This window comes from Lagenorhynchus albirostris, chromosome 11 (genome assembly GCF_949774975.1).
Source record: "Lagenorhynchus albirostris chromosome 11, mLagAlb1.1, whole genome shotgun sequence".
NCBI lineage: Eukaryota > Metazoa > Chordata > Mammalia > Artiodactyla > Delphinidae > Lagenorhynchus > Lagenorhynchus albirostris.
The window spans coordinates 73,697,764-73,711,672 of NC_083105.1; the positions used below are offsets into that span (position 1 = coordinate 73,697,764).

The window sequence follows — 13,909 nt, forward strand, 5'->3', positions numbered from 1 at the left end:
AGGGGGCACCCGCAAGAGGAAGTGCAAACAGCCACAACCGCCTGTACGCGGAAATGTCCAGCCTCCAAGATGGGCTTTTGCACAATTGACAAAAAGGAGGGCAGGGTGCAGGATGAGTTTTGTTCCTTCTGTGACTGAGAGTTCCCAGATATCTACTTATAGCTCACGGTGGCATTTCTAAAGCAGGATGGTCCTTTTGGTGGGAAAACCGGGTCTCAGCTCAGGAGGAAGCAGGTGGTATCTTTGGCTGCCTGATGGCAGGGCAGGAGCCAGCGAGGGCGTGCAGTGGTCCTTCCCCTCCGTGACTCACTGAGGCTGTGGGCGTGGAGTGGCCCCAGCGTGAGTGTCCCCGCCTGCTTCTGGCTTCCTCCTGAGAGCCCACGAGTCTCTGATGAATACCCGCTGAGCAGTCACGCCCTTCACTCCACAGTGGGTAGTAGCTGAAGTGGGCGGCTGAGTGAGCCATCCCTCCCCCTGACTCAGAAAACATTTTCTGATGTGACCTCTGCTGGTGTGAGTCCTGCCTAATCTGAGCTCAGATGGAAGGCAGGTTAACCCTTTGAGGACTTTCCGTGGGTGAAGTAGCCTCTTTAAAGAGGAAGGGATCACCGGGAAAAGCCTGGTATTCCGTATGCATGTGGCTGTTAGCTTTCATACTTTGGTCCCTAACATCCAAATGCCGCCTGTATGCTCTGTTCCTGGTGGGAGGAGACAGAGGCAGCCAGCCGGCCCTTTGGATATTCACTAGGCAGGAGGCTGCTGGGAGCTGCAGGGGACCCGCCCCCAGCCTTCTTCTAGGAGCTGTGTCCTTTTTTCCTTAATTAAATTAAACTTTTTATTTTGAGATTATCGTAGATTCTTGCACAGCCGTCAGAAATAGGTCGGACACATCCCACATTCTCTGTACTCAGTTTCTCCTGATGGTGGCATCTTACAAAGCTACGCACTGATGTAATGATTTCATTGGCATTGATACAGTCAAGATACAGAGTGTTTGGTGTCCTTTTTGGATTTGGGGAGCTGTAGGGTGGGACTGGCTGTGTCTGCGCATCCCTGGGTCCCGGGCCCGGCGCACGTCTCCCAGGAAGCCCCTCTCCTCCCTCTTTCTTTCTGCCATGTCCTCCTCTCGTGGTCCTGGCACTCTTCCCCAGTACGTGCGCCTTCTCTCCCTGGCTGTGGGATGACAGTCCTGTTTCCTTCCTCCCACTCAGGGTGCTGCCTGGAGGCCTCTTTGGCATCTTCTCTGTCCCCTCAAGCTGTCCCTGCCGTTCCCACCAGCCGGGTCTCCTGCCGTGCCCGTGGCGTCGAGCAGTCCCAAGGGTGTTAACAGAGGACATGCCGGGTGCCTGTCCACGGTCATCCGCAGCTCATGCATGGCTCTGTACTACCTCCCTCACCGCTTGCCTTTCTTGTTCCTTCCCAGACTCTCTCTCCCCACCCACAGCCACTGTCGTGGTGCCTAGCCCGGGGCTCTGTTCCTCGGCACCCCTGTTTCAGACCGGGCCCTCTTCCTGTCCAGGGCGCCTGGCAGGGCTGCCGAGTCACAGGTTCCCGTGAGCTGCAGTTGGGAGTTCGGAGGCTGTGTGCTTCACTGAGTATTGACCTTGGATGACGATGCCTCCTCATCTCTGAGGGGCTTCCGTTTGAATCACCTTAGTTAGTCATGGGGTGCGCGGCCGATGTCGGGAAAGTGCATCAGACTCACAACAGGTGCACGGGCAGCCGGTGTGTGAGAGAACGCTGGTCCTTTAAAAACCTGACGCGTCTTTTCCTGGATGGGGAAGGGGTCTCTGCAGGCTGTGTGCCCGGGGGTCGGGGGGGGGAGGGGGGAAGGGACCACCACGGGGTGGTGCCCACTGGGATGGCGGGAGTCATGGGGATTGGGGCAGGGAGATCTAGGGAAGGATTTGCAAGTCCCGTGGTGGTGGTGGCTCACGTTTCCCCTGGTGTGCAGGTGGCTCCCTGGCGTCTGCTCTGTGCTCACCCTGCAGGCTGAGTGAGGCTCCCACTCAGCAGGTGCTGGGGCCGCAGGACACACTGGGCCCACACCTGGTCTGGGACAGACACCAGGTGAAGGGGCGGGAGAAGGGGAGGAGGAGCCGCGCTGGGTCTTGTGGGTTTTGTGTCTTTTTAAATAACAGCTTTGTCGAGATAGCATTCTCACACCACAGAACTCACACATATGAAGTGTACAATTTAATGGCTTTTACTATATTCACAGAGCTGTGCAGCCTTCACCTCTAATTCCAGAACATTCCATCAGCGCAAAGGGCCGGCAGTCCCCTGCTCTAGCCCCTGACACTCTGTGTTTGTGGATCTGCCTGTTCTGGACGTTTCCCATCAATGGAATCACACACTGTGTGTCCTTCTGTGTCTGGCTTCTCTCACTGAGCATCGTGTTGTCAGGGTCTGTCCACATTGTTGTGAGTGTCAGGGCTTCACCCCTTTGCATAGCTGAGTGATGGTCCTGTGTGCGTGGCCCAGGTCGTGGGGTCTCGAGGCCCCTGGAGAGGCGTTCGTTTGGCTTGGTCCTGGGGTGGGGTGACGCCAGTGGCACTGATACGGTGCTAACAGGATCCCTTGCTGGAGTGGGAGACAGTTGGAAGGCTGGGGGCGCGGCTCGCCTTGGCCTTTGAGACCGCTGGGTGGAGGCCGTGCTGCCGCTTGTCGCTCGGGTAGCGCGGGCGAGTCCCTCTCCAGCTGTGCCCCCTCGGAAGGGCTTCCTCCATCCCTGGGCTTTCCCTCCCTTGCAGTCACGGCCTCGGCCTCAGGCCGGACTGCTCTGTGGCAGTAAAGCATTTTCTTTGGTGAGGGCGAGAAAAGTTCTGGTGGTGAACTTTTGGTCGTCGCGTTCCCCCATCCCACCGGGGTCACTCCACGACGGCCCCTCCACGCACACGCCCGGCGTCAGGCACTCAGCACTTGCAGCGGCTCCTTGGGTGGCTGGGCGGCCTGTTACAGGTGGGCTAGTTTGGATTGAAGCAACTGAAATGGTCTTGTCACCCCTGGAGCCCCCGTGGTGCCCCGTCCTCCTGTGGACACATCCACGCCCGTCCTGCAGAAGGACGGCTGCCCGGACAGCAGGACGTCCCAGCCGGTCCTGGCTCTGTGCAGACTGGCTTCCGTGAGCTGCGGACCCAGGCGTGGAGCTCGGGCTCAGGGTCAGGTCTGGAAACGCTCCCGCAGGTGGGGCGGTAGGTGAGGGGGCACACGAGCCACACGCATACCCTCGTGGGAGCCAGGTGACGAGTCAGAAGGAGGAGGCGAGGTACGTTTTCATAGCATTATACGTAACCGAGTATAGCCCAGACACGAGGTTTTCAACGTGCCATTTAAAGAATTACTGAAGGGCAGTTTTACTTTGTGTGTGCGCGCGCACCCTGTCTTAGAAATCCGCGTGCATCTTGTGCTCACTGGAGTGGCACCAGCGCGCACCATTGCCCCTCGTCCAGGTGGCCAGGGGCCGCTGTGGGCACAGTGAGGCTCTAGACCCCTCTCCCTTGTGGCGGCTCCTTCCTTGGACCCTGGTCATCGGGGCCCCTGTGTGCACAGTGGGTCCCACACACCCTGGTCAGGGCCGCGGGTCCACCGTGTCCTGCACCGTGTCTGTGGCCCGGGAGCCACGGGCCCGCTCCCTCTTCTCTCTTCCTCCTCCAGCTGGACTTTGGCCTCATGGGGTCCCAGCAGCCCCTTCCTGTTTTCCCATGTTGACTGTTATTGCAGTGCCGGTCTCGCGGGCAGGGTTTTGCGACGCGGCTCAGTCCCGAGACCAGCCTGGTTTGTCAGCCTGGCCCTGTGGGGAGCGGGCCGGGTGCGCGGTGGGAGGAGAGCCTCCTTCCTGGTTCTCTCCTTTGCATCGCTTTACCAGGTGGTTCCCATCCTTGGCCTGCCTTGTCCTCAGGTACGGTCCTGGGACCAGGCAACACCCCCTTGCCGGGGGCCTGCGGACGTCCGGGGCTGACTGTGGACAAGACCCGTGTGATGCTCCACAGCCAGTCTATCTGCCACCCCCACCCCTGTGTGAAATGCACTCATTTTCAAGTGAAAACCTGTTCACTTCTTGAGTACTCAGGCCCACCACAGGCGCTGACCCTCCCCCTCCCCCTTCACCCCATGCTCCCTCTCCCTGGCGAGTGGCTGCTCCCCAGCGGGGCTGCAGGCTGAGAGATGCTCCCCAGCGGGGCCGCAGGCTGAGAGGTGAGGCTGAGCGCCTTTGCTGGGCCTCGGGGCCCTCTGCTCACCCACTTGGCTTGCCTTCCAGACGGAGAGACTTCTGTGGATTTTCCACTCCTCCAGCCAGATCTCTGCTCTCAAAGCCTGGCCACTGGGAGAGGCAGAGAGACAGCCGGCGGACCACCCACCGTGTTCCATCTCCCCTGCCTTTGACTCCTCCCGCTGTGCTTCTCCACTTTGGGAAGTAGTGCGTGCATCCCACCCTGGCCGCTCTGTCCCACTTGCCTTGGCCCCCACCCCAGGGCTCCGGAGGTGTGCAGAGCCTCGGGGAAGAAGGCAGCGACCCCCAGCCCACAGGCAGTGCCCCCTGCAGCCTGCTGGGGAGTGGGGACCACGGGCAGAGTCCCAGGGTGCTACCCCTCAGCACCTGCTGGACACTCGTGCCCTCAGCAGACGGTGATAGAGCAAGAGTCCCTGCTTGCTTCAGGCCGGTGGTTCTCTGAGCGGGGCCCTGGGCCAGCAGCCTCCCCACCAGCCGGAACTGGTTAGGAATGCGGGTTCCTGGGGTCCAGACCTGCTGATTCTGAAACTTTGCGGGTGGGCCCCAGAACTGCACTCTGACCAGGGATTCTGATGCTCGTCCTGGTGTGATGCCCCTGCCTCGGAGGCCCCCTGGGTCCCGGCGTCTTCCTGCTGCAAGTGGGAAGAGGAGGACGGAGTCCACGTCTTGTCTCCTCCCTAGTCTCTGCCCCCTGCCTCTCGCCGGGTCCTCCAGGGACGATGTCTCCAGATGTCGTGCCCCTGTCACTGTGAACCAGCCTGCGTGCTCAGGGGTGGGCTGTGCCCTGGCAGCGAGCACCCAGGAGGCCTCCTGTCCAGGCTCCTCACACCGGGCGCAGGGCCTGCGGGGACGAGCAGGGGCAGAGCCAGACCTGCGGGAGTCCGGGTGGAGTTCCTGTTCCCACACCTGTCCTCACGGTCAAGGACGAGGCAGGGGCCTGCCGAGTGGGACAGCCAGGCTCCCCAGCCCCGTGGGCGGCTCCCGCCCTCACCTGAGCTGGGCAGGGGCGGGGAGCAGACGGGACGGGCTTGGTGGCGGCTCAGGCCTGATGACAGCCCCCGGCTTGTGCACAGCGTGCTTTTTCAGGTGGGAATGGTTGTGCTTATTGCAGCTGTTTTCCCAGGACCCCGGAGTGAGGCCGCTGGCTCTGTGATGAGCAGCATTCCGCTAAGCCTCTGCGTGGCTTCCTGTGGAGGCTCTGAGGCTGTCAGTGAGAAGAGCCTGGGTTAGTCAGTGACTCAGCAAGCAGCCAGCAGCGGGCCGGGGCTGTGGCTGGGACTGGGAGGCCGGGCATCCTGTGCAGCGAGACCAGGGCTGGCCTCAAACTCCGGAGTTCCAGGGCTCCCCCAGAGGAGGAGGTGTGGGTGCTCCTAAGCGCGGGCTTCCTCAGGGCTGTTCTCAGTCGGACGTTTCTGGGTCGGCTTCTGGTGTCGCTCTGTTCTGAAGGCCTGTGAAGCAGAAGAAGAGGCCACAGCCGAGAAGCTGTGAGAGCTTCTGAATCATTGATGGTGATCAGGGCATCTTAAATCATACGACTCAGGATGGTCGCTGGAAGCTGGCCAGTTCCTAAAGCAGCATCCTGAGACTGTAGGAGGCACATCGTAAACTGTTTCCTTCCTTTTGGTCTGGTTTTAAAGCTTGGGAAAGCTTGAGTTCATCTCATCACGGATGAGACCACATTCCAGGCCCCTGTCTTCCCAGGTCTGTGTGATGCGGCCTGAGATGCGGTGGCTCGGCCAGGGCTGCGGCCCACGTGCCGTGAGGGTCCCTGCCGCCCCTGCAGGAGGAGCGTCTCTGGGGCACGTCCAGCCTCCTGAGGGGGCCGAGGGAGGGAGCGCAGTCCGAGCTGGCACAGGACTGCCACGCGGCGCACGCTCAGGCACATGCGCATGCTCACAGGGTCCTTTCAGAGCGCACACGCTGTTTTGTAACTCCACAGTGGTGACCGGAATGAGACTCTCCTGGGTACTGTCACATCCTCCCGTGGCTCTAAGACTTGTTCTTACGGGCCGTGCTCACAGGGTGTAAGGTATCGGCCTAAACGCAGACATGAATTTAGCAGCTTGAGACAACGCACACTGATGACCTCCCGTGGTTTCTGAGGGCCAGGATTCAGAGCAGGCGGGCCAGGGGATTCCGGCCGAGGGTCCCTCAGGAGGCTGCAGTAGGGGCTTCAGCCGTGGCTGCCCCATCCGAAGGCTGGACTGGGCAGGATGCCTGGCTTCCAGGAGGCCCCACCCGTGGCTCCTCTGCACGTGGGCCCCGCAGGGCTGCTGAGGCTCCTCAGTGCATGGGGGCCGGCTCCCCTCAGGAGGAGTGTGATGCGGGAGAGCATTGGTGGAAAGTTCTAGATCCTCCTCCTCATCCTGTGGCTACCTCAGTGCCTTGTACACTGTGCTGTGTGCTTTTGTCTCTGAGCAGACCCTGCGGGAAGTGTGGCGTCTTCTCTGCTTTCAGTGGGTACAGGAGCCCAGGGAATTCAGGGCTGCCAGGGCTGTCTCTCTGGAATCACTGAATGTTGTGGACCAGGAACAGAGTCCGTCGGCCACATGAGTGTCTTAGATGCTCGGTATTTTCCTACTGAGGTGGAGGTGCTTTTAACACTGCCTCACATTTCCTCCTATAGATTGTGTTGTGGTTTTTTGTTTGTTTTTGTTTGTTTTTGTTTCGCCACGCCGTGCAGCTCGTGGGATCTTAGTTCCCCAACCAGGGATTGAACCTGGACCCTCGGCAGTGAAAGCACAGAGTCCTAACCACTGGACCGCCAGGGAAGTCCCTGTTGCTGTTGTTGATAGCTGTTTTGAGGTGTAATTCCCACACTCTTGACCTCATCCACCTAAAGCGTGCCGTTCCCTGCTTTGTAGTGTATTCATTGAGTGTAGTCGTCACTACTACCAATTTTAGAATGTTCCATCACCCCGAGAGGAAACCCCATCCCCATTAGCATCCCTCCTGTCCCCCTCCCCAGCCTCTGACAACCAGGAACCCACTCTCTGTCTCTGTGCACTTGCCTGTTCTGGACGTTTCCCATCAGTGGAATCACACACACTGTGTGTCCTCCGTCTGGCTTCTCTCACTGAGCATTGTGTTCTCAGGGTCCATCCACGTTGTAGCGAGTGTCAGTGCTTCACTCTTTTTCGTGGATGGATAATATTTGTGTGTGTGGAGGGACACATTTGTTTATCCGTTCATCTGTTGATGGACATTTAGGTGGTTTCCACCTTTTGGCGGTTGTGAATCACGCCTCTGTGAACACTAATGTTCGGGTTTTGGGTGTGTTTTTTTTTTCTGGCTGCCTTGGGTCTTCGTTGCTATGCGCGGGCTTTCTCTAGTTGTGGTGAGTGGGCTCTAGTCTTTGTTGCAGTGTGCGGGCTTCTCGTTGCAGTGGCTTCTCTTGTTGCGGAGCACAGGCTCTAGGCACGCGGGCTTCAGTAGTTGCAGCACGCGGGCTCTGTAGTTGTGGCACATGGGCTTCATTGCTCCGTGGCATGTGGGATCTTCCTGGACCAGGGCTCGAACCTGTGTCCCCTGCATTGGTAGACGGATTCATAGCCACTGCCCCACCAGGGAAGCCCAACGTTCAGGGTTTTGTGTGGACGAATATTCTCATTTCTCTTGGGCAGACACCCAGGAGAGGAATTGCTGGGTCATTTGCTAACTGTTTAACCTTTGAGGAGCTGCCAGACTGTTTTCCAAACCCAGCTGTCCTCACTGTTTTCTGCCGTTTGCCAGGAGGCCTTGGGGCCGATTGTTCCCATCAGTGGTTCTTCCCCAGGGTTTTTGGGTCAGCAGTGGTGCTGAAGCTGCGGGTCGGTTCCCCCGTGTCGGGAACCACTGGTCTGTAGGGCTGTCCTGTGCTGGACCGAACGGACGGCACATGCTCCATCTCCCGCCCCGGCCTTGTCTAAGTAATAAGAGTTCAATGGATATTTACTGCTCCGTCCTTGGTAAGTTGGAGGATATTATTAAGAACGATAGAAGATTGTTTTTTTCCTTTTCCTTAAAAAATAAGATTCTGGGCAAAAGGTCACATACCGTAATTCTATTTACAAACGTCCAGAACGGGCAAATCCACAGAAACAGAGAATGGACTAGTGTTGTCAGGGGCTGGGGAGGGGATTGGGGCGCATCTGCTAATGGGGTGATGGGATGTTCTGAAACTAGATAGAGGGGATGGTTGCCCAGCTCTGAATGTATTAAAACCCACTGAAGTGTATACTTGAAGCGGGGACCCATTCTGTGTGAATTATAGCTCAGTAGGGCTGCTGTTGCAAAGATGAGGCTTAGGACACAAAGGGTGTTTCTGGAGTTGTTCGACCTGTTAGGACCGCTGCGCCGTGGGGGCCCCTGTCCTGGGACCTTCCGGGCATCCGTGCCCTGGCCCGTAGGGGCTCTGCCTGCGTTGCCGTCCTCCACTGTGAAGCGTGGAAATGGTGGCCTGGTCTGAGAGGGCAGTTGCTGTCCTGGGGCAGGGCTGGCAGCTCTGGGCCTGACCATCTCACCTCCAGCTTCAGCCCGTGCTCTTCGGGGGCCCTCCTCTCGCTGTGCATCCTCTTCGAGGCCCCTCCTCACCGCGATAGGAACCTTCACCGGCGGGGCGGAGGTGCAGTCTAGAGTTACAGACCGTCCACACGATGCGTTGTCCTCACTTGGTTTCTGCGGGGTCTTGGGTTAGCTGGCCGCCAAGACCCCGGCGAAAGGCCAGAGCAACCCCCGACATGCTCCTCGGGGAAAGCGGCGAGGCCAGCCCGCGGGTGCAGTGAGGCCCGGAGAGTGCCGCCGTGGGCGGGAGGGAGGAACGCTGCTCGCCCGCTCATGGTGGTTGCACGAGTGGTGTTTCCCCATTTTACAGATGGAGACCGAGGCCTGCGGCGGTTCAGGGACTCAGAGGCAGACCTGTGGCTTCCAGGCTGCAGGAGCGCCCGGGGGAGGTCCTGGGGCAGGAGGGTCGGAGGCTTCAAGTCCGTCCTGGTCCCTTCCCCGTAGGGCGCTGCAGGAACAGGCGCTCCCGGAGCCAGCGTGTCCCACGTGGCAGGACAGGGCCCCAGCGTTGTAGGTGGAGCTCTCTGGTAGGTCCCGCGTGTCGGGGAGTCCCGGGGGCTGCAGCACCCGCCTCCCCTGGTCGCCCCCGTCACCTGAGCGGGGAGGGACGGCTCTGAAACCTGTCCCGTTGTCTTTCAGGACGTTTAAACCCCACGATGCCGCTCACGAAATCAATGAGACCATCCAGTAAGTGTGGTGCCTGCTGGCGCAGGGCCTCGGGGTGGGCCAGTCCTGAGTTCCCAGCAGCCCCCCAGCCGTGCAGTCCCCCATTCCTCCATGCTGATCTGCGTCAGCATCATCAGCATCGAGGAGGCTTGGGAAGCGGGGCTGTGGGGTCAGGGGTCAAGTCCTCTGAGTGTGACCCAGGACAGGTCTTGGTGCTTCGTGAGCTGGCTTCCTGTGGAAGAGGCTGGAAATCCTGAGTGGCCAGCTTCCCGAGGGACCCCTCCCCTCTCCCCTCATCACCTTGGTTTACTCTTTTCCTGTGGGGTTTGGTGTGACCTTTGGGTTTGGGCTGCTCTTCCCTCTGTGAGCCTGCCCAGTGCTGTGCAGAGGAGGCCGGGTGCCCGGGAGGCTGACCCGGGCGAGATCTGGGAGGAGGGCCGCCTGCTGTGTTCTAGTGGGCTGTCTCCTCACGTGGGACCTGAGGGTCTGCGACGGCCTCCAGAGTGCCCTCGGGGGCCCATGCGCAGAATCCTGCAACCGCTCTTGGCTTTAGAATGTTCCACGTGTGTGACTGTGGCCCTGGCATCTCGCTGCATTGTGCCTTAAAATCCTTAGCTGTGTAGCCACTGCCTGGGCCACACACCATTATATCTGCTTGGACCTGGGGCGGCCGGGCTGGCAGCAGCACAAAAGGCTGTTTGGTACGTAAAGGTCGTGCTCCCCCCTCTCCATCCTGTTCTTCCTGCGAGAGGCGAACATGTATCAGTTTCTTCTGTATTGTTTCAGATTATATGTATGTATATATTACAGTAGTATATTAGTATAAAATCTATCGTAGGGTTCTCCAGAGAAACAGACCCAGTGATGTCTGTGTATATGAGATTAATTTAAGCAGCTGAGTCACACGACTTCAGGCTGGCCAGTCTGAAATATGCAGGACAGGCCAAGAGAGGCAGACCCAGGGAAGAGTTGATGTTGTAGCTCAAGTCTAAAGGCAGTCTGGAGGCAGAATTTTATATATACACATACAGATTAATTTCATATAATATAGTACAGAGGGGTCCTGTGTAGTTTACCCAACTTTCTCCAATGGTGACGTCGCACATAACCGTAATAGCAAAACCAGAAAATGGACATCAGCATAATCTACAGACTTTATTCACTGTGCATGTGTGGTCACGCGTATGCACGTATGCATTCTTATAACCTCCACCTCAGACAAGACATAGATCGGTTTCATCCCAACAATATTTTTATCCCTCTTAAATACATAAATACAGATATCCTGGAGATGGCAAGTGTTGTGAACTTAGGGAAGTAGTGTACTAAGGTATTCATCAGAGAAGAGCTGGTGTCCAGTCTAGGTTGTCATCATCACTTCCTGATGTGAATCCCAAATTACTCCTTTGGTTTTTTTCTAGTGTTAACAAATCCCTGACATGAGGTGGATCTTTGACTTTACGTAGCATCACTAGATGACCTGTAGTGCGCAGACGTGTGCCGGGCCAGCTCCTGGGCCTCTCTTTGTTTTGAGGGTGGTGGGACATCAACACCAGACTGAAGGTTGCCCAGATCTCCCCCAAACCGAGATTAACCCCCAACCCCTGTTTTTAACCACATCAAATGTATTTATTTAATACTTTGACTCACGCTTTTTTTTTTTTTTTTTTTTTGTGCTACACGGGCCTCTCACTATGGTGGCCTCTCCCGTTGCGGAGTACAGGCTCAGGACGTGCAGGTTCAGCAGCCATGGCTCACGGGTCTAGCCACTCTGCAGGATGTGGGATCTTCCCAGACCGGGGCACGAACCCGCGTCCTCTGCATCGGCATGTGGACTCTCAACCACTGCGCCACCAGGGAAGCCCTTTGCTTTTGGTTTTGATCTTCTTTTGAAATACTGTTTTTCTCTTTTTCCCTTCTCTCCACATAGGAAAAGAGACGTAGAGTTACATCCAGAGAACGGTAAGAATAATAAAGCTTTTTGTTCTGTGCAATATGTAATCTTGATGCCTGAAATTACTTTTCTGAAATCTTTTAAAAAGAAGAACTTTATAGTGAGTTGCCAGGGTGACCATAGATAGCTTAAGGATGCTGGGCTTGCAGTCAGGTTATTAACCTTGTGATTCAGGTAGAATTCTCTTGCAAAGAGTGAATTGGGGGCAACTGGCAGTTATCAGAACTAGATCTAAAGGTTGTATTAAATATTAAATCTCGAGGTAAGATGTGCCTTTTAGGGCTCCTGAGATGAAGATTGATTTTTTTTGGGGGGGGGGTGGGTGTAGGTAGGAAGGAAGACCTTTTGAAAACTGCCTCCACGGGAGGAGTCTGTGAAAGTCATCCTTAGGGTGTGTGATTTTACTTGACAGGGTTGCTGGACCGCTCCCTGCAGAAGAACCGGGAAGAGTAAGACCAGGAACACACGTGGAAGAAGAAGAAAGAGATGATAAAGTAAAGTCTGGTCACCCCCAGGTTTGTCACTTGCACTTTAATCTCAGAACCCATTTGGTTCTAGGAAGGGGGCTCAGGGTGTGGGCAGTGTGTAGGAAGAGAATGACTTTCGCTAATGATCAAAATGACCTTGGATTTAGCTAAAATGCTCTTCAAACTCATTTTTCTCCTGGTTCTCTATGTGGAAGGTGTGTTACGTGGCTCTGGTGATAGTAAATCAGCGGTAGGCCTGGAAGTCAGCTGGACCTCTGCTACTTGATCAGTCAGTCACAGAGCTTCAGTCTGTCCCCTCTCCTGCCTGTCTCCTGCCCATGAGGTCTTTGTGAAGATCTCATTTTCAAACACAGGAGGTGCTAAAGTGCTCTAGTATCGTCCAGGTATAAAGTTGCATTCTTAACTGAGATCAGACCAGTTCTTTCCCCAGACCTCCAGCTCCTTTGTAAAATCAGAGTTTCAGGTTCTATGAAATACAGATGTACCCACTGAACCCCCATGGGAGGGGGTAGGAGAAGGGATTGGGGATCTGATAGTGGAAGCTTTACCATTAGACAGCACTGCCCCATATGACAAAGGGCTAACATTGGTCGGGCACAGGTGGTAGAACAATATCACGTCCCTTTTGGTTTTATTAAGACGTTGCTTAGAAGTTTCAGCTCAGCAGAGGGGCAGCACCCTGGGCGGGGACTGGGCCTCCACCATCTATGGCTCCTCCCCTCCAGCACCCAGGCTAGGTACTCAGTTCCCAGCAGCCCAGAGGGCAGGAACAGAGCTCTGCCAGGCTGGCCTTCTCAGAGGGCAAGTGTAAGCAGCACAGCCAGGAATGTGAGCGACAGGCTTTGCTGGGTTGTCGGGAAGGAGGGCGATGTCTGGCTCGGCATGGCTGGAGTCAGCGCTAGCCTCCCCTCGGCCATGGGCACTGGGTCCCTGGTCTCAGGCTCACACAGGCCTCCAAAGCCCTTCCCTCGGGATGGCACCCAGACCCTCCACCCAGCTCACCCTCCCGCCCCAAACACCAGCAGGTCAAGCACCACTCAGAGAAGGGGGCCTTTAAAGGGCTTTAGAAAATCTTAGACTTCCGGATATGGAAGCTACTGTGTTTCACTTCTGGCTGAGAGCTCTGCTCCCAGAGCACAGGATGGCCCAGGGGGGCGAGATGGGAGGGTCTCGCTGTGACCCCCCCAGGCACTCACTGCTGGCCTTTTTAGCCACATGCTTGCGTTCCTTGGAAATACATTTCATTAACAGCCAAACGGAACATCCTGAGAAAAGAGAGGAATTATTGGTTCGTTTCAACCCTTAGCAACACCATGTGTGTATTTCGTCTGCTCTCTGCGATGCACTGGAACTTACCTTTGGGCAAAATGTGCCTCAGCTGTCCAGGGCACCCGACACACTTGGCGACTCTGCGGGAGCGCCCTGGGCCCCAGGGACAGGGTCCCTCCTTCCTGACCACCCCCTCGTGGGAGTGCTGAGGCTGGTCAGCCCCCAGCCCTGGGGGCTCAGCTTTCCCTCGGAAGTAACTGCGAGTCAAGCTCCGCACCGACCCCCGACCCCCTGGTCTCCCTCCCGCCAGGGCCGCTTCGTGTGCGGTTCCGGTCGGACCCTCCTCAGGGGGTAGGTGTCGGGGAAGCCCCGAGGCGGGTGCCCTCCCGCACCCTCACGACTCGGTGCTGCTCCGGGTGGAGCCCGCGGCCGGGGTGGGGGTGGGGCAAGAGGCGCGACGGGGGTGGGAAGGAGGCGGGGCCACGGGAAGCCCACCCCGGGCCGGCCGGGGCGCAGAGGCAGCAGGCGGCGAGGAGGGCCGGCCCAGCCGCGAAGCCCGTGCCTCCGCCCTGCCCGGGACCGAGCAGCCTTCAGACCTCCCTGTCGGCCCCTGGGCTCGGGGTGGGTGACGGGCACGCCAAAGAAGCCATCCCGCTCGAGCCGTCCAGAGAGGCCGGCCCAGGGCTTGTGCCTGTTCCCGGCGTGGGGCGAGCACTGGGGCATGAGGGTGTGGAGCTGTCTGGCCGCAGGTCACAG

General features: G+C 57.6%; 1 pseudogene; it reads left to right on the forward strand.

Annotated features, from left to right (window-relative positions):
* The first annotated feature begins 11,370 nt into the window (after nt 1–11,370).
* The window catches only part of LOC132529697 (centrosomal protein of 78 kDa-like), a 33,491-nt pseudogene continuing 30,952 nt past the window's right edge, over nt 11,371–13,909 (forward strand).